Source organism: Haliotis rufescens, unplaced genomic scaffold (genome assembly GCF_023055435.1).
Source record: "Haliotis rufescens isolate VD_foot unplaced genomic scaffold, xgHalRufe1.0.p SCAF_11, whole genome shotgun sequence".
Classification (NCBI taxonomy): Eukaryota; Metazoa; Mollusca; class Gastropoda; order Lepetellida; family Haliotidae; genus Haliotis; species Haliotis rufescens.
This window is the reverse complement of record NW_025963791.1, coordinates 14,188,088-14,209,059: the sequence shown is the minus strand read 5'-3', so window position 1 is coordinate 14,209,059 and position 20,972 is coordinate 14,188,088. Positions and strand designations below refer to the sequence as shown.

The 20,972-nt window shown below is 40.8% G+C and overlaps 2 protein-coding genes across 7 annotated transcripts in view; one reads left to right on the top strand and one right to left on the bottom strand.

The window, feature by feature from the left end:
• LOC124110637 (stress response protein NST1-like) overlaps positions 1-20,006 on the bottom strand; it is a 54,448-nt gene extending 34,442 nt beyond the window's left edge. Inside the window, exons 1-2 of one of the 5 annotated variants that reach the window (XM_046469958.2) lie at positions 19,876-20,006; positions 5,493-5,655 (exon numbers count right to left, since the gene is read on the bottom strand). The gene's annotated coding sequence lies outside the window, so the exon portion shown is untranslated. Of the gene's footprint in view, positions 1-760; positions 918-937; positions 1,092-5,492; positions 5,656-10,168; positions 10,473-19,875 lie in introns of those variants that run through there. The other 4 variants (XM_046469956.2, XM_046469959.2, XM_046469960.2 and 1 more) reach the window with 4 other exon arrangements.
• Positions 1-20,972, top strand: part of LOC124110636 (set1/Ash2 histone methyltransferase complex subunit ASH2-like) — a 104,999-nt gene that overhangs the window by 58,347 nt on the left and 25,680 nt on the right. The window lies entirely within an intron of this gene.

Below are 20,972 nucleotides of genomic sequence, written 5' to 3'. Positions count from 1 at the left end.
TTTTTAAGATTCTACTTCAGTTTTATCTCGACTCACTTGTCAACACAGTGTCACACTTACCTGTGTAACTTAATAAACCAGTCTGTATTCACACTCTCATATCCAGACACTTTAAACTGTCAGGCCAATTTGCCTTCTTGGCTTGTGTTTAGAATTATTGATGGGGCAAATGTTTGCATTAACAGAACTGCCAATACAGAGGCATGCTCATAGGCTGTTTTGTAAGATAAGTGATGGGAAAACATTTGGTGGGGGTCTGTGTGTAGGTGTGTCTCCTTGTGTGGGTAGGGCTTACAATAGGGGACATAGTACAGGGGCACCTGTTAGGGTATGGGAGTGGTGGCAGGGGGCGTGGCATCATTCCTCCACATGGCTCACAGTGGGTGTCAGGCTTTGCCTAAAACGTTTCTATGTACTACCTAAGCTTTTGGGTCATTCAAATAGGTTTTACTGTTTATGCATGGACTATTATTGCAGACTTCTGGTTAAGTGCTCTTGACTCTGGTTTGAGTGGCTGAAGTTGTAGTTATCGGCATCAATGTTCTTGGGTTGGCATGTTTCAGAAATCAATGAACAGATACAGCAAAACTAGAGATTACGTATCACACAACAGGTGAAATACATCATTCATGATGAAACTGTTGAGGAAAGAATCAGTCTGGAAATACTTGCACCAACATGAACGGTTGACTGCGGCCATTCATACAAATCATATTGAAAATATCAAGACATAATTCAACTGAATACTGCATGTACATACTTGGAAGATAGATGCTCATTCACACATGTTGAGTGTGGGGTCTGCATCTAGCAGCATAATCCCAGTGGTACATCCTCTGCACAGAAGCACGTGGTGCAGGAGCCAGCTGCAAGGTGATCCCTACCCAAGTGTTCTACAGGCAGCATGGAGGAAGGTGGGAGATAGGACAAGCCTTACCTTGGTCACAACACTGCTCACTCACACACAGGCTGCAGCAGAATGGAAGTGTGCAGGACAGCCAGCATTAGCCTGCTGTCAGATGTAGAGCCTGCCTGCCTGCCTGCCTGCCACACTGACTGATTGATTGGCAGTCCGCTCGCTCCCTTTCGTGCAGGTAGACCATGGTACTGAGACCAGGGGAATATTCCTGGGGAATTCCAGGTCGAGTGAGACGGGGATTTCTGCAGAGCCAGCCCACATGTGTAGCTGGTCTTGTATTAAGTGACAATGATTGCCTAATAAAATGCAAGTTGAGGAGGAATGTTGACTCCTGGTGAAACAATGGTAGTCTGTGCTTCTGTTGCTGCTCTAGCATCAGATGTTATGCTGATCTCTGTACTGGACATACACTTCCGACTGGGACTTCAGCTTGTGTTGTGGCAGAGGCTTTCAAGAAGATAGTATCAATCTCGTCAACAAAATTGTCATTCTGACAAATATCTGGCATCCGCCCGGAAGATATGGCAAATTGAAAACTGTTCATAAACAATCCATACCTTTTGTTAATGTTAAATGTTACTAAAAAACAAAAGGGTTTTTGTCTTTGCAAAACAAATTGGGGTATGTGCATGAATATAGGTTATAAGAGTTAATTTCCTGAGAAAATGTGAAAAACTACAGTGGCCAGGAATTTGATATTTGAAATAGCTGGCTAACCACTGGTCTCAAGTGAAGTCTCCAGACATTCAAATACTCAGTAAGACTCTCCAATCTTAAAACACATAATGTTTATCTCCTGAATAAAGCATTTCTCTGACACCACTAATGCTGAGTCCCTTACCTGCTTGTGCCTGTGTTGGCTTCAGGTATATATGTTCTCCCGCTGCGTCACCTGGGACTGCCCCCGGGGGCAAGGGACCACTTCTTAATGCATCACTGAGCATCTCACACATCAATAGCTACAGACTTAGAAATGTCCCCTCTGGTAAATTGTAACCTAGATTGGCTACACTGTTACACAAAACCAAAACAGATACTGACAGGAAGGGAAAGTTTAAAGCTGATGTGGATATCATCATGGAAAATGTCCCTCTGTTCATGTTGCTGAGTGTGCAACTTCTTCCCTCGTCCTGCCATCTCCCACATCCCCTATTCTGCTCAATCCTGTCCACATTTCCCACCTTCTCTCCCCCTCATCTGACCACCATGATATTTTGAGTGACACACAGTCATTCATTTCACACATTGGTATCCTCATTTTGTCATCCATCATGGGGGTGGTCGGGTAGCCTAGTCAGTCAGTCAGTCAGTCATCCATCATGACATACATGGGATATTGGGGACATATTCTACCACAGAGCTCTCACATGTGACCTTTCTGTTTACTATAGGTGACCTTGACCTTTACTTCAAAATTTAAGTATAATGTAAGGTTCCTTTTCGATGCAAAATCAATTTCAAAGGCTTCAAAGCCATGAACAATTGATGACTTAAGCTTAATGGCTAGTTTAGTTTTAACACTGATCCTCACATATGCATATCAGATACACGCCAGCTGTGAGACATACATTAACAATTCCAGCTGTCTGCCAGAGGGCACCTGTTGGGATGTCAGCCAGGGTGTTGTTAGATGAGTAATTCCAGGAATACTTGTATGTGCACCCCATGTAATTCATTCCTCCCATTACACACCCAGCCTATCTCTAGCATGGCTTACAGAGGGCTGATATCAGTCACTGAGACAAGAGGTCTATCACTGGCATGGCTTACAGAGGGCACTGATATCAATCACTGAGACAAGAGGTCTATCACTGGCATGGCTTACAGAGGGCACTGATATCAGTCACTGAGACAAGAGGCCTATCTCTAGCATGGTTTACAGAGGGCACTGATATCAGTCACTGAGACAAGAGGTCTATCACTGGCATGGCTTACAGAGGGCACTGATATCAGTCACTGAGACAAGAGGTCTATCTCTGGCATGGCTTACAGAGGGCATTGATATCAGTCACTGAGACAAGAGGTCCATCTCTAGCATGGCTTACAGAGGGCACTGATATCAGTCACTGAGACGAGAGGTCTATCACTGGCATGGCTTACAGAGGGCATTGATATCAGTCACTGAGACAAGAGGTCTCACACAGCCACAAGGACATATCACTCACACAGCCACAAGGACACATCACTCACACAGCCACAAGGACACATCACTCACACAGCCACAAGGACACATCACTCACACAGCCACAAGGACACATCACTCTCACAGCCACAAGGACACATCACTCACACAGCCACAAGGACACATCACTCACCAAGCCACAAGGACACATCACTCTCACAGCCACAAGGACACATCACTCACACAGCCACAAGGACACATCACTCACCAAGCCACAAGGACACATCACTCACACAGCCACAAGGACACATCACTCACACAGCCACAAGGACACATCACTCACACAGCCACAAGGACACATCACTCTCACAGCCACAAGGACACATCACTCACACAGCCACAAGGACACATCACTCACCAAGCCACAAGGACACATCACTCTCACAGCCACAAGGACACATCACTCACACAGCCACAAGGACACATCACTCACCAAGCCACAAGGACACATCACTCACACAGCCACAAGGACACATCACTCACACAGCCACAAGGACATATCACTCACACAGCCACAAGGACACATCACTCACAGCCACAAGGACACATCACTCACACAGCCACAAGGACACATCACTCACACAGCCACAAGGACACATCACTCACACAGCCACAAGGACACATCACTCACACAGCCACAAGGACACATCACTCACACAGCCACAAGGACACACAACTTTCACATACTGAGACAAAGAGGTCGCTATAGAGTCAGTAATAAAACAATCACAAAGGACCATGAATAGACTTATCAGAGACGCATTGGTCAAACAATGGTCCCCGTTAATGGCCTTAAACCTTTCACCATTACATGTACACCTTATGCATCACTGGAGCCTATCGTCTGTGACCTTGTTCAACTCAGGAATAATTTCAAAACAATGGTCAGAAAGATGGTGGATTGACAGTCATGAATAATTTAACAAGGAATTAATAGTTAATGGCAGAGAGAGCTTACCTGCGTATTTTGAATATGGTCCCAAGTTGTGACTTTGCAGCAAATATCACTGGCTGATTATGAAGGCAGAGTGTGTTACAATTTTTGTCCGTATTTGTTGTGACTCATTCACCTGAAGGCGTGAAGGCATCAAGTTGTCAGATCTATCAGGGTCAAAACTACAGCCAGGGTTTTATGAGACGCATAGAGACAGCATCCAGTACTCACACGTGAATTACAGGAAATGCAGAAATGTATTGGAATGCAGGAAATAAGTGATCTGCTTACAAAGGGATGCACAAATAATTAAACATTCTACTTGAAATGTGTTATTTTATCAGTAGTTCGTTATCCAGACAATACAAGTGATATATCCATGTGTTATCCAGACTAAACCAGTGATATATCCATGTCTTATTCAGACTACACCAGTGATATATCCATGTTATTTAGACATACCCATGAGATAACCATGTGTTATCCAAACTATACCAGTGATTTATCCATGTTATCCAGACTATACCAGTGATTTAACCATGTTATCCAGACTATACCAGTGATTTAACCATGTTATTCAGACTATACCAATGATGTGTCCATGTGTTATCCAGACTATACCAGTGATTTAACAATGTTATCCAGACTATACCAGTGATTTATCCATGTTATCCAGACGATACCAGTGATTTAACCGTGTTATCCAGACTATACCAGTGATTTAACCGTGTTAATCAGTCTATATTTGAGGGTCTGTTTCTTTCTTAGAAAGAGATATTGTGACCTATCCTAGAGCTTATAGTTTGACATGTAATTGTCATGTCTTGATCGTCACACCAGTCTTATACTGCTATTTCTGTTGTGATAAGAAATACTATCACTGTATCAGTGCTGTGACAGATGCTTTTCATCCTTCAGTGGTTGACCCTGACATTTGTTGGTGCTCCAAAGGACCATCGCATAGAAAGATCTGTTGGTCCTGTTGGATCGCTTCTATACACATGGTCCTGACAGAAAAGGGTCTTACAAGGTATGACTTCATTGCACAATAAGAATGAAAAACCAGTCCAGAAGTAAACCACTGTACCACACAGGGTTGTTTAGTTGTTGCTTTTGTTTAGAATTTTGAGTTGATCTTTTGCTGATTTCAAAAATACTTTGTTCTTCTCTAAAACAATCTTGACCACCGGACCTGAATTTGCTTAACTTTACTATTCCTTAAGAAAATATGCTAACTTGGACCAATGTTAGTGTAGAACACTTTTCTTCATTCGCTAAACTTTAATTCAAACACGGAAACCCCCTTCTGTTACAAGTATGAGGTATCACATGTGCTTTGTATTTCATATGCTGTTGGTACAGCGGTCACCTTGGGTTCCATTTTGATACCAAGGACCCCACAATTTATTATCAAGAGTCCCCAGGACTTGCACATATATAGTAAAGTAAAACTCTACCTGTTATGCTGCGATGGCCTTCAGATGGACTGCGATCAAATGGAAGTTATTGACTTTGACAACATGGTTGTTGCACGGTTCGGAAATAAGATGAATGCTTGTGACCACTTCAAAGTCCGGCGGTAAGATTGTGTAACAGTCTTGAGGGGAAACAGTTTTCTTCCTGAAATAAATACATCAGAGAGTGAAAAAGTAGCTATTGATCGGTGGTCCACTGAGACAAAAGATTATAACACTGCAGAAATAGATCTGAGAGACCAAGTTGAGTTTGATCCTGAGGGCTTAGGATGAATCATGGAAGGGTGAGGTGTCGAATTCTTACCCAGGAGAAGGCAGGGATGATACACAAAGTCACGATATGTTGTATTTCTCAATAGCAAAGTTGCATTTTGATCGTGGTTCAAAATGATTGTTGACACAAGCAGATGAAAGTTTAGTGAAAACATATTTTGTATTTTTTTTAAAATATTTTAAATTGAAAAAACTTGATGACAAACTGCCAAACACTTATAAATGCTGTGAAGGACTACATTTTCTGTGCATAGCCAGGTACAATGTGGTTAACATACGACAAACTATAAAGTCCCACTATGTAAAGTCCCATTTTAGTTGTGAGGTGATTATCAGACATGCTCCTGCCTGTGTGTGCCAGCCACTAGCACTTGACATAATCCCAACCAAAATTCATTATGGTTAAAATTATTCATTATAATCAAAAGTAGTAGTACAGCGTTAGAAATTGGCACTAGTCCTGTAGTCCTTTCCAAACTGCATAATAATTAAGGCATCATAAGGACTGGTACAAATTTGCCTTTTAGGTTTTGCTATATGTTATCATTCTAAGGACTAGAGGACTAAAGGACTAAAAATGTTAGTTTCTACTGCTGCAAGTAGAACCTTTTTTTATTTGGCTTCTATGTCATAATACTAAGGACGAATGACGGAACTGAGTTGTTTTGTACTCCTGATACAGTGATGAACGGAAGGATATACCCGGGGCACTCAGGCTTCACACAATACTGGGTGATGGTTACACCAGAGTGAGTGAGTCGGGTTAACGCCGCTTTGAACAGTATTCCAGTTATATCATGGTGTGTCAGCTAAATGTGGGAGGAAAGACTGAAGTCTCAGACGTTTAACACTTTGGTGAAACATAAGAGCACGGGTTTGGTGCTTACAAACCTAAAAACATAATTAGGATGAAACCGGATTTGAACCCACAATCATACATCTCTGGCATGCCCAAGGGACGCAATTCTGCACAGCGAATCGCGGCGCCTTCGCCACCCTGGCCTCCTGGTTACACCAGAAGCTGTGAATGATGCCAGGATAATAGTGTCACACAGTAAATAGGATAACTGGTGCAAGGGGCGACATGTCATGACTGTCCTCCTCTCTCTCTCTCTCTCTCTCTCTCTCTCTCTCTCTCTCTCTCTCTCTCTCCCCTCTCTCTCTCTCTCTCTCTCTCTCTCTCTCCCTCTCCCTCTCCCTCTCCCTCTCCCCCTCCCTCTCCCTCTCCCTACCATGCATTACATTCACGCTGATAGACAATGTAGACAAGGAATGTATGGTCACCTGTTATTACAAAGTACAGAGATGCCTTGTTGACTGAAGCAGAGAATGAATGAACCACTACCCTGGAGCAGTCTGCCCATCCTGCAGAGATCCTGTCAGCCGGGATCGAGGCTCTTGTTGTGAACAGTTTGCCTATATGTTGTCACCAGTCAGGCAAGTCCGTAGAAAACGAACTGTTTACTTTGTGGAAACCCATTTATGCTTTTAGATTTTCATATTCCTTTTGAGATTGAACACTGTGTGACTATTTGTTCAAGAAGGCTTTAGCAATGGCCTAAGTGATAATCAATATTGAACATTCTGATGTACATCTGCCCAACAGATGAAGATAATAATATTCTGAATCCATACATAGAAAGACACATGCCATGGTCAGATGCAAAGTACACTATCAGACTGTTCCAAATCCTTGGCTGAGCATGATCTTCTGTCAATTTTAGAGTTATTATGTGACTATCGTTTCCTGAGTTTACTAGACTGAACAAAATTTTGCTAGACTGGGGCTTTTAACTACTGGCTAAAGTAGGAATTGGGTGTAGCACCAGTCTGAACAGAATTTCATTATGTCAATGTGTGTCTGTTTTATGGGGTGGGTGGGCACGGGTGGCCCAGACGTCTAAGGCAACGCAATTCGTGTGTCGCCCTGATTATGTTTCTAAGTTTTCTCAGCACCATACCCGTGCTTGTGTGTTTAACCAAAGTGGAAAGAGACCTGCATCACTTCGGACTTTCCTCCCACATTAAGATGACATGCCGTGATATAACTGTCATACTGTTAAAAGTGGCGTTAAACCCAACTAACTCACGCTCGCTCACTCACTCACTCACTCACTCACTCACTCACTGTTTTATGTGTGAGGAGAGCACAATTAATGCTAACTAGTTTAGTGAAACCAACAGGTATTGCACTGAAACCAAGACTCGTTATCACAGCATTTATGGGGTTCCAAGCCACAGCTCGCGCTTCCTGGAATGGCTAATTGACGAGTCCTGGAACATCCAGTGTTAGGAATGGGGGCAAGCCCACACATAGACCTTCACCATTAAGGCATTGATATATATTCCAGCTTTAACAACAAAGCTACCAGTGTTTGATGGTACAAGCCATACACCTGATAAAGTAACCTGTTCTAAGTGCAGGTATTGTGTTATGAGATTATGTCCAAGCTTATCACAGAAGTCGACTGGTTGTCATGGCGCTCCAGGATCAAAGTCATGGACTAAGCCAGTATTGGCATCAGTTGGAGGTCAGTGGATGTTGACCACCGGTCAGATGAGGATGGAGAGAGGTAAATAAACACTGTATCACACAGGCAAACAAAGACTGTGTGTTTATTGGATATTCACTGTAGAAAGACTTACATATGTCACGATAGAAGCTTCCTTGGAACTGATGGCATTCCGGCTTCAAAACATGGATTAGCACTTTTTGTTTTGGAGGAAGATTAGTATAAAAATGGTGAAATGCTTTTGTTGTGACTTGGAAAAACTACACAAATTCAATATCCCAAATCTTATGGGTTATATTTATCATCTTCAAACACAAAGTTATTCCTTTGTTGTTACTGGGCATGATAGTGTGTAAAGGACTGGGCACGATGGTGTATAAAGGACAGCAGATACGATCTTGACTGACTTGGTGTGGATTGAGGATCATAAATACCATGTCCTTATGTACAGTTCACAACAGATAAGCTTTCCCTCTGAATCATTGAAGGACAGTTTGACTTGTGTTTTGTTGTGTTTGCATTTGAATGGAATGTTCAAAGATTTTGCCTGAGTGAAATCAGCAACACCACTATGTAAACTTTCTTATCTGCCATTCCTCAGAAACTGCTAGCATTACACTTAGTATCAAGCAACAGGCCACGGAAAATTGATTACTATTTCTTCTGTTCCCCATAATAATTTTAAGTGTTTTTAATGCAGTGATATTAGGTTACTATCATAAGGTATTTCATAGACTATTGAAATATGGCTAATACATAATGGGGTGCCTGAATAAACGTCCTGCTTAACGCTTTTAATGCTTGAAGGAAGGAAATCTAAAATCAGTGATATCTGGGCGTGATATTCCATCACTTGATGAGATATTAACACCTAACCTAGCCTATGAAGTTATCCCAAACCTGCAATCTTATAAAGCAGTTAATGGTGTCTTTGGCTAAAAAAAAATAACAATCTTGGTTCTCAGGCACCACCCACATCATCATAAAGTCTGCCACACATTTTTATTTCCATTTTAAACAAAAATATAAAAATCATAATACTTAAATTCAATGCACCAAAAAACAAACAAATGAAAATGGAAACAAAAACAGAATGTGCATTGAACTATGATTATGGGGGCAGTGCCTGAGAATCAAGACTGTTATTTTTTTAGCCTTAATAAAGATTTTGTAATGTACTTCCAAATCCCACTTTTGGGGGAAAATATCTGTAAGCAGATTATCAATTTGTTGGGAACAAACATGGTGCACACAGTCATCTCAGACAAGTTTCAATTCCACGTTAATTTCCTTGTTTCGCTATCAGTATATGAGGAATTATGGATCATCATGGAATTATGTTGCTGAAGTGGTCACGCCCACTCTGTGCCAAAACTAGACAGGACTTGTATTGTTAATATTGTCAGGAGATTTTAGTGTTAATAGTTGGACTAATATTTGTTGAACTCCTTTGAGAGAAAGAAATGGTGGTTGACTCTGGTTTCAAACCAGGCTAAAGTAGCAAACTGAAAGAATAGCAAGTCATAAGACATAACTGAAAAGTCTGCATCAGCCACATCAGATTTGGAAAGTCGCAGAAAGTTTTCCATGAGCATTTCCAGCTGTGGATAATGGATATAGACAAATAATAGATGAGTAGTCACAGAAAGGATAAGATATGATATGCTCTTCTTCACTGAAATAAAAACCATCAGCGAAAGGAAACAGAATTAAATACAGGAAATTAAATATTTCCATCAACAGAACTTGGGCAGGAAATAAGTTCACACAAGTGTCCATTTTGGCCTGCAGGAACTTCCCTATGTCCAAAGTCAACATATTGCCCTGCAAAAAAAGTGAATTATGTGATAATTTGTCTCAATTACTACTTACTGACTCAGTATATTACGGTTATCCAGGCTAGACTAGTTATATATCCATGTGTTATCAAGGCTATACCAGTTATATATCCATGTGTTGTCCGGGCTATACCAGTGATATATCCATGTTACCCAAGACTATATGAATGATATATCCACATGTTATCCAGGCTGTACCAGTGATATATCCATGTGTTATCCAGGCTAGACGAGTGATATATCCATGTGTTATCCTGACAATCTGTCCAGGTAGCTTCAGCTGTATAGTCTGGATGAAACAGGTGGGACGGCTTTGGTTGAATAATGATATGTCAGGTGTAAAATGAGGTCATCTAGTCATGAAGCAGGAAGTGATATAACGAATATTACAACATAGGCGGATATGGTTCATTACTCATGCATTACAGTTGACAGAACCATGGGGTTGAAGCATTGGTTGGCTATACTTTTAAATGAAATATGCAAAGAGTAAATAGAAATACTGTATGTTTAAAAGGATAAAATAAAAGAACAGTTATATTTGTCCAAAATGCGATATTGTGAGGTTTTTTGGTTGTTTTTTTTAACATCCAATTTGAGGACATAACCCATCCATATATGATTAATGAATAAAGGTTGATGTGGGTATACCTGTGACCGAGGCAAATAACAGGTGAGTCGGCAGGGACAGTTTAATAGTTTAGAATTAATAAAATAATTAATTATAATTATTTGGTCATCAATTTAAACAGATATACAGGGATAGATTCACCTGGAATTAAATGGTATGGTGCTTCCGAAAATTCCAAGTTTATCAGGATATATTCTGTTTTGGATATATCTATTTAACTTCCGTGTTGTAACACGTGTTATTGTATGAGGGCATGTGGCTCAGAACATTCCCCAGAAACACATGCATCTTGCTGCAGCAGCTAAAGAGGGGCAGGAGAAGAGTGATGTATGATGAGGACACAGTTAGCCTGGATCAACCACCAACAACAACCATATGTAACAATGAACCCAGAGGTCTCCAATCAATACAGACAATCCAGTGTGTCACAGATGGCTTCTACATAAACGGTCCATGTGCATCCTCATAACGTTACCTACACCAGACACGCCTACATATTGATCAATACTGTCCAACTTGTTGCAGGGAAAGAAGGCAGAATGTTCCATTAACCTAACCTGATTCCTCCATATTAGATGTCTCCAACTTATTGACTTGAATCAGTGAGGAAAGATTGGATACAGTTGTCAAGTAACATAAGTGCGGTTTATTTCTCTTTTTATAGAATGGATCGTTGCTTGTTATATCAGTCACTGGTTTGTCTGGTCCAGATTTGATTATTCTGTTGGTAGTGGGTAGGGGTTAGCCTTGCTCCAATGCTGTACTGAAAGATAAGTCTATGGATGTGTCGTAATTCTATCCATATAATAGGCAAGTCTAGATAAGGACGCCAGTCTTTTATGGGGACAACTTGTTCTTATTAGTAATATGATCTAGAAATTATGATTTAAACTAATAATTATTGCCTTAGAGACTTGCAAGTCTAGGCGGGGCTATGTGTGAGGGGATATAGGGAAGTTGGGAAGTGAGAAACAAATGTTCAATCACCTGAACAAGTAAAGTGAACTGGCAGACATTCCTGATGAGTAATCTAAAGGATATTTATGTAATGGGTCAGAATGAGTCGGGCAGCTGAGAGAATGTTCAAGAATGCGGAGGTATGTGATTAGGTTGATAGTGGGACGATACATCGAAGCATCACGATTTTTTACTTCTCAACACAAGTATCGATCACAAATGCACACTAAGTAAAAAGTATCAATTCTTACCTAGATGTATTCTTTAATTCATGTTACATTAAACACTGATTACTAGTGAAAATGAGTAGTGAAAAAGTAAATATTTTCATTCAATGCGCCATACCGGATACTGCCAACTTTAAATCGTCAGTGTGTCAGGTATTTGGCCATATTTGAAAAAGATGGCTCCCGCACCACAGATAAGAGCACATGCAAGTATCGTGATACGTATCCTATCGCACAGTTGGTGTATCATCCCAGCCCTAGTTGATAGTGTATTATTGTACCCAATGGGACGATGTTCATTATATCAATCATTGGTTTGTTTACTTTAGGTCTCCATATTTGCATGCTAAACAGACCACCGATATAAAACTGTATTATTGTTGACTGAGGTGTTGGAACAGCAATATTAAATCCTAGAAAGGTGGCACATGTTCCACTGTGGGTGTATTATGGGGAATGTGAACCAAGAAGAGAACACTGTTATTGCATGCCACAGTTTGTGTGGAAGTACTATGTTGTCATGTGACACACCATGTGATGGTGACAGTTGGTACGCAGTCCCGAAATGACTGTGACCCTCTCACCTACAACCTCGTGACACACACTCATCAGCTTTCACTCAAACGGATGTTGCTGGTTCACTGAGACTTACCAACTCTCCAGGAGTACCGATATCTACTATTTATTGTCATTATACTGTTGTGTTGTTGTGACAACTTTGAAAGATTTTTTGTTGTCTTTGAAATTTGTTTTTAGAAATCAGAGATAGGTTATATCATCAGTTGACAGTTAAATACCATTTAAGAAAATATCTTTATAAGAATCTACAGTTTCTTAGTTTTAAATGTATGATGGGTTGATTGGATTGTGATAAGAATTATTTCTGAAAATTCAATGACAGCCATTTATCTTCTTGACTTTGAATTGTGGTGTTGACAGTGACAGTCAATTACAGAAAACCTATTGAGAAGTAGTGAAATGTTCAATTTTTTAATGAATAATAGAATATTGATGGTATTTCATTAGAAATATTTCAGAAATTCGTGTGTATTGAATTTGTTTATTTAACAGTAAACCATTAGAAAAATTCTATTGAAAAATATGTACAAGTAAATACATTATTTAATATTATTGTGATAAGCAGAAGAAATGTTTATAAATAAATAAATGAGATGACAACAATTTATGTACATTGATTACTGACCTTGGGTAACGAAGAGTGTTAGAATTTCCTGCCTGAAAATGACTGATAATATGTTATTGTGATAATTGTATGAAATGTTAATGGCTTGGCGCCATCCATCCAAAACACAATAGATGTATGTATATAGAAGATCTCACTTGAGAATATAATGAGGAAGTGTTTAGTGAATTCCTTGTGTTGACTTAATCTTAAAGCCACAGTTGGCAGTAAAGTTCGCCAGCCACAGAGATCAAGGAGAATGGGGCCAGGTTCTAGGAGACTAAGTAAGTTTATTTTGGGGAGGTTTCCAAGTTCATGTGTAAGGCTGGAGTTTATTCTGCATTGCTCAGTCGGCACAAAGACAAAATGTGTGTTGAAGACTGCATCGGTTCTTGCACACAAACAAGAAATCTATCTTTGAGTGTTTATTTTCAGCGACATTTCTCCATCAAAGAGCGTCTGGGCTTGAATGAAAGCAGCTGGGAAATGACATGTTTTCTGTGAACTCCCCTTTTTCTGGAAATGCTTCTTGCATATTTTTCTGGAATGTTTTGCCGTCTTTAAATGTAGCATGAAATCTGTGTGCATAACAGACATTCATTGATTGTTATCCAAACATGCTTGGAAGGAACTCCAGCATTAAATCATTTCTGGAGAAAACTTTTCTAATTTGTAATGTTCTAATTGGAGAATGAATCCTTCTCCCTTAGCTTGTATTGAGGAAAGATGGTAGCCTAGTGGTAGCCACCCCTTGGGTATCATGGTGTAGTGTTTACAACATGGATCTGACATTAGGGCCACTGTGGCATACTGATATGGTATAGTATACAATATGGCCGTTGTAGCAGCCATGTTGGATGTGATGTAATGTTTACAAGGTGCGCAAGTGTTTACAAGGTGCGAGAGTATTTACAAGGTGCATGAGTGTTTACAAGGTGCGTGAGTGTTTACAAGGTGCGTGAGTATTTACAAGGTGCATGAGTGTTTACAAGGTGCGTGAGTGTTTACAAGGTGCGTGAGTATTTAAAAGGTGCATGAGAGTATTTACAAGATGCGTGTTTACAAGGTGCGTGAGTGTTTACAAGGTGCGTGAGTATTTAAAAGGTGCATGAGAGTATTTACAAGATGCGTGTTTACAAAGGTGCGTGAGTGTTTACAAGGATTGCATGAGTGTTTACAAAGTGCGTGAGTATTTACAAGGTGCGTGAGTTTTTACAAGGTACATGAGTATTTACAAGGTACGTGAGTGTTTACAAGGTACGTGAGTATTTACAAGGTGCGTGAGTGTTTACAAGGTGCATGAGTGTTTACAAGGTGCGTGAGTATTTACAAGGTGCGTGAGTGTTTACAAGGTACATGAGTATTTACAAGGTGCGTGAGTGTTTACAAGGTACGTGAGTATTTACAAGGTGCGTGAGTGTTTACAAGGTGCATGAGTGTTTACAAGGTGCGTGAGTAGCAGCAAGTGACTCTCATCTTCCTCCTGGCCACAGCCCACGTCCCTCACCCATACACCAGGTGGCAGCCATTACCGCTGACTTGTTGGATGTTACAACCTTACTTTTACAACCGGCTCGGAGGTCAGGCTGTTAATACAATAGTTTCCTAAGTAAATACTCGCCCAGTAAATGTGAAGTAATACATTTCACATGGAATTATTTCAGGAATTTCTCTGCATTAATGTTTTGAACCGTGAGTGTTCAGTGTGGATTTGAAGGGGGTGTTTTTGTAAATGGTCCATCTATATCACTGATTTGTTTTATGGGGGAGATGCTACACCTTCCCTAAGGCAACATGTCAGTGTTGGGTGTGGTACCAAGAAAGAAAAACTGAAGCTCACCTCCCCACAACATTAAAAGAAACAATTATGAAATATTTTAAATTTTTTTGTTTCTGTTGTAGGAGACGTCCTTAAATGATATCTGTGTGTAAATATTACACAATATTACAGAATTAGTACACACAGTCTGTTGTATGATAAAAGAATGGAAGTATATAGTGAAAGTAAACTAACAAAAATAAATACATTGGAAATCTTGAGACAATTTCCCCCCAAAAGCTACAAACATGTTGCAGCCCCCTAGAAAGACAATTTTAATACATGACATTTAATTGTCACATTCACCTTCCCACCAGCTCAATCACTTGTTCACTCATTCACATTCACCTTTCCACCGGCTCACTCACTCACTCACTCTCACTCCCTCACTCACATTCACCTTTCCACCATCTCACATTCACTCACACATTCTCACTCACTCACTCACTCACTCACTCACTCACTCACTCACTCACTCACTCACTCACTCACTCACTCAGTGTTTGGTGGAACTCCACCAGCTTCTTGTCATCTGCTGATCGGGGGAGGTGCTCTCATCCAATATTTACTTCACAATCAATGAGCGCCTCAGATGAGGGTCACTGGGATCTCACTGATTGAATTAAACATTTATTTGATGTGCGCGATGTCGAGTTGATTACAAGCTGAATGTAATTCCCATTATGACTGGAAGGTTTGGACAGTCAGCAGAATACGCCATCACATTATATACAGCAGATTCTCTGTCCGAATAATCTCACTAACAACTAAGTGAAAAGGATTTTGCCTGTTTGAAGTTAATGTCCAATTCTGGACCTTTATCTCGGTGTCTCGGCCCTGATGGTCATGACAGCCATGACAGCACAAAAGGCCATCACAGTGGGACATGGTTCACAAAGGCTTGCATTAAGAGATCTGCCTTGAAAAAACTGGAATTAAGACTGTCTGATTCTAGAATCCAAGTAACCCAGTGACTTTAACATGATGAAATTCAGAAGTCCAGGCAAGGTTAGAAAAGTAACAGAGGTCGGCTGGTCCGAGACTAATTTCCTTGTGAACGACCACTTTTACCATTAGGTAGATGGCGACTCTGTAGCAGGACTAGTGACATTTCCTTGAGGGCGACCACTTTTACCATCAGGTAGATGGCAACTCTGTAGCAGATCATTACTGCAGACTAGTGAAAATATTCATTTATTTTAGTCTTGCCAGGCCTGTTCATCTTGAATTCAATTTATCCCCCAATTTTTTAGCACACGATGGGACCTGTATATTTTCAAGATCAGAATAAATCTCCTAGCTATTTAAGAACATCTATCTTAGTTATTTAGATTACCGGTAATAGTAGGTTTGTGTAACACAGATTTGGACTGTGTTTCAGTCACATCATGCTGTGTCAGTCTGAAACAGAGGAAACCTAAATGTGATGAAGGATTCTGGAATATCTAGATTTGTAACTACAATAAGTGATCACTGCCCCAGCTGTGGGACATAACTCCAGACGTGGTGCTGTATTAAACTACCGTGCCACCTGTGCCTCTACAACAATTACAGTAACTGTCAACGAGATGACACAGGTGACTGATGGACATGTGCGTAACTGGTCATCACGGACGTCTGGCCAACAGGGACAGTACGAAAATATTGCATCGATTCCTTGGAAATGTGGATATTGGAATAGTTTTGTCATCCCTGAACATATGTTGAATGAATTAGCCCATCAGGGATACTGACGAGTTTGACAAGCTGGCTCAGACTTGCAGATTTGTTTTAAATACTGCCTGTTGGTGCAGAAACATTTTAGTCGACAGCCTGAACTTCCGGCATCATTGTCAGTCGATTTGTTTGTTTGTTGTTTTATATTGCAGTCAGTAAGATGCCAGCTATACCTGGTATATCAATAATCTGGGAAGCCTCCGTGGTCTAGTGGTAGAGCATCCGCCCGGAGAGCGGAAGGTCCGGGGTTCGATCCCTGGCCGCGTCATACCAAAAGACGTTAAAAGATGGTACTTGTTACCCCATCTGACGCTCGGAATTTAGGGGCTAAAACAAGGACTGATCAGCTAGGAGTCAGTATACTGTATCTGAGTGGGGTATTCATGTTAAGCCACGGCATGGTATCTCAGTGAGCTAGCACTATAAATCGGCATCAGTCCAGACTAGTAGCAGCCACACACACATACATGTGCATGCACTTCGCTATATATGTGCAATAATCTTGGACACAACATTGATCCCTATTTCACCTCACCTCAAGAATAATCTGAGTCAGACAAACCAGTGGTGGATGTCATGAACACTTTCTGGGTATGACAAAAACAAAGTTGACAAGACAGACAAGACTACGGATTGGTGGTGATAGTTGCAGACTGCGGTTAGGCCTTTTGTGTTTTATTAGTTAGTTTGAAAACAAAAATCATTTTCAATTTCCAGATTAGTTCTTCTACCCGGTAATAATGAACAAAAAACAAGTTTTAACATGGCAAGATACCGAAATATGGTTCATTTGGTTTTTTTTGGTTAGAATAAATATTTTATACATATTATTCACCATTTCTTAAGAACAGCGGTGATAAAATCTGTATTTTCTTTTCACCTAATTGTAAAGCAGTCAACCCAATCTTGCTTGATCAAAAGTAATTTTATTTTAGGGGTTTATTTCATTATTTTTTTTAATTTGGTTGATTTTGTAAGCCAACAAAAAAGTATAAGGCCTTATAGGTGGGACCCGTGAAGATCCGGGGTAGAATAGGTCTTCAGCAACCCATGCTTCCCATAAAAGGCGACTATGCTTGTCGTAAGAGTTGACTGATGGGATCGGGTGGTCAGGCTCGCTGACTTGGTTGATGCATGTTATCGTATCCCAATTGCCGGGATCGATGCTCATGATGTCAAACACTGGATTGTCTGGTCGAGACCCGATTTTTTACGGACCGCCATCATATAGCTGGAATATTGCTGAGTGCAGAACTAAACAACAAACCCAACCAACCTTGCAGGTGTCTGTGACATCCTGAAAACCTTCCTGTCATGGGATGACACCTGGGATCCACCAGATCCTTCGGGACTCCGCAAACAGTTGGGACAAATTGGTGAATTAATCTAATACATTATTGCACATCTTGTTTGTATTCCACTATTTGCAAAGGAAATCAATGTCATAAATAGAAGACATGTTTATTGTAGAGGTGGTTTGAGGTCATCTCAGACAATTTTGTATTAAATGTTTGTGTAAACTCAAAGCACAAATTGGTGATATTTTTCATGTGTAAACTTGATCTTTGAGCTGTGATTATTATCCCCAAACAAAGCCATGTTTTATTGTTTTGTTGGATCATGGATCTGAATTTATATTGACATATAAAAATCTTTTTCCTTGAAGTTCCAAGAAATGTGCATAAAACATATCCATTGAATTTAAGCTTAAATTTCCTGCGGGGCACAATCAACGATATGTTTGTCATTTTCTCAAAACTGTTTGGAAATTTTTATATTTTGATAGTGCAACTTTAAAACTGAAATGAATAGAAGTGAATTCTGCATATATGATTTCTGACCCTCATTTCTTAAAAAGGGTGTGTTGAAAGTACATTTGAGATCAATGGAAATGACTACCAGCCACTGGAAGACGTGAAAATGTGGAAATGTCATAACCACTATGACACTGTGATGTCAGGCCCCCATCTAACATGACTGGGTAAAGCCAGGCTCACCACACCGCACTCTCCTCATATTGACACACCGAGCCACCAGAAGTTAAAATATAGCCCATCTGCTTTTTGCAGCTGAGAATGTGCTTGTGGACACATCTCGTTGTAGACCTGTGTGATGGGGGCTGAGACAGGGCTTGCGTCTATTGATCTGCACACCGTGCGGGGCATTGTTCACAACAAACACCCTTGATAAAGTACATCATGCACATCCCATTTCTGAACAGAGGAGCATACAGATATCCTACAGGTGACTGGATCGAACTGGGCAGAACAGACGAGCATACAGATATCCTACAGGTGCCTGGATCGAACTGGGCAGAACAGACGAGCATACAGATACACTACAGGAGCCTGAATCGAACTGGGCAGAAGAGAGGAGCCTACAGATATCCTACAGGTGCCTGGATCGAACTGGGCAGAAAAGAGGAGCATACAGATATCCGACAGGTGCCTGGATCAAACTGGGCAGAACAGACGAGCATACAGATATCCTACAGGTGCCTGGATCGAGCTGGGCAGAACGGACGAGCGTACAGATATCCTACAGGTGCCTGGATCGAACTGGGCAGAACAGACGAGCATACAGATATCCTACAGGTGCCTGGATCGAACTGGGCAGAACAGACAAGCATACAGATATCCTACAGGTGCCTGAATCGAACTGGGTAGAACAGACAAGCATACAGATATCCTACAGGTGCCTGGATCGAACTGGGCAGAACAGAGGGATAGAGACATGCCACAGGCATAATTATTATTGTCTTTGGACATACTTCGATGTCATGGAGAAAAAACAGAACCTTATTGAGGAAAGTTAGTGTTTTGAAAACAGGTGGATAATTGATTTTGATATAACTGAAAAGCTTAGATTGACTTCCATTCATGTAGATGCAGGGATGAGAATCTTCCACGGGTCCGTGAATTCCCGTGAATTTTAGTGAAAAGTTTGTTAAAATCTTATGGCTTCCCCCATAAACACCCCCAGATTATGGACCATGCTGCATTGCAAAGATGTTTCAACTGAAAAGGAAAATATCCATTGTCATCCCTGTAGATGAATTAGAACCAACCTTTCTTGATGTGAGAGAGTTTTCTGATGACCTGTGATGAAGAAACTTTGAACAACTTCATTTTGTAATGTACAAGGTAATTACACTGTTGGGGTGGTGACCTTATCTGAAACATAGATTTAGTTACAGTGTATTACCTACCTTGCCGGTGCAGTTGCAGGGGAGATTGTGAGTTGCCACGGAGACTTGAACTCGGCAGCTGTGTGTGTACTGGAATATCCAGGCTAAGACAGAGGAAGAGAGAGGGCCACAGTAGTGCACTCCTCACCCAAACACTAGACTAGCTGCAGGCTCCTACTCATTGTGCGTATTGATGTACCAAGGCTTATACAGCTGGTCTCACTCAAACACTAGACTGGTTGTGGGTCTCTGTTCTTTGTGAGTATTGATATGTCAAGACTTGGTTATACACACGCCTCACAAATACTAGACTTACTGTGGGCCTGTACACATTATGAGTACATATATACACAAGCTAAGACTAACACTAATGTCAGAGATACTAGACTTGCTGTGGGCCCCATTCATCGTGAGTACAAATATATTCAAACTAACACACCTCCAAACATACTAAACTTAAAACAGGCTCCTGCTCATTTGGTAGTGTTATTTTGGTTTCTCTACGTAAGGTTTATGTTGTGAACATCTTGAAACATTTTATATCATTGCCATGGGCCAGTTTATGCAGAGTGTGGATAATTAAGTGAAATGAACTAAGGTCTTGTCTACAAGACGATCTATCAGATCCACAGCAATAAACACACAGTCCTTTCAGCCAGTGTGTGTGTGTTGTGTGTTGTGTTGTGTGTGTGTTGTGTGTGTTGTGTGTGTGTGTGTGTGTGTGTGTGTGTGTGTGTGTGTGTGTGTGTGTGTTGTGTGTGTGTGTGTGTGTGTGTGTGTGTGTGTGTGTGTGTGTGTGTGTGTGTGTGTGTGTGTGTGTGTGTGTGTGTGTTGTTCATTCCTTCTCATCACCAAGGGATTTCATATTGTTCACATTAATTTGGTGGACGATTCCGTACAGCAAGTGGCTGGCCACCCGTGCCACTAGATTCCATTTCAACTGTCAAAGGTGTGAAAGGGCTGTATTAGTACTTATATACGTCAAAAAATGAATATTTATCTACTAGCCTAGAGCCCCTTGAGGATGCCTGGTTAGGATTGATCCTGAGCAGCCTATGTCGGTCGTAAGAGGCGACCAAATGGATTGGAGGGTCAGGCTTGGTGACTTGGCTGATGGC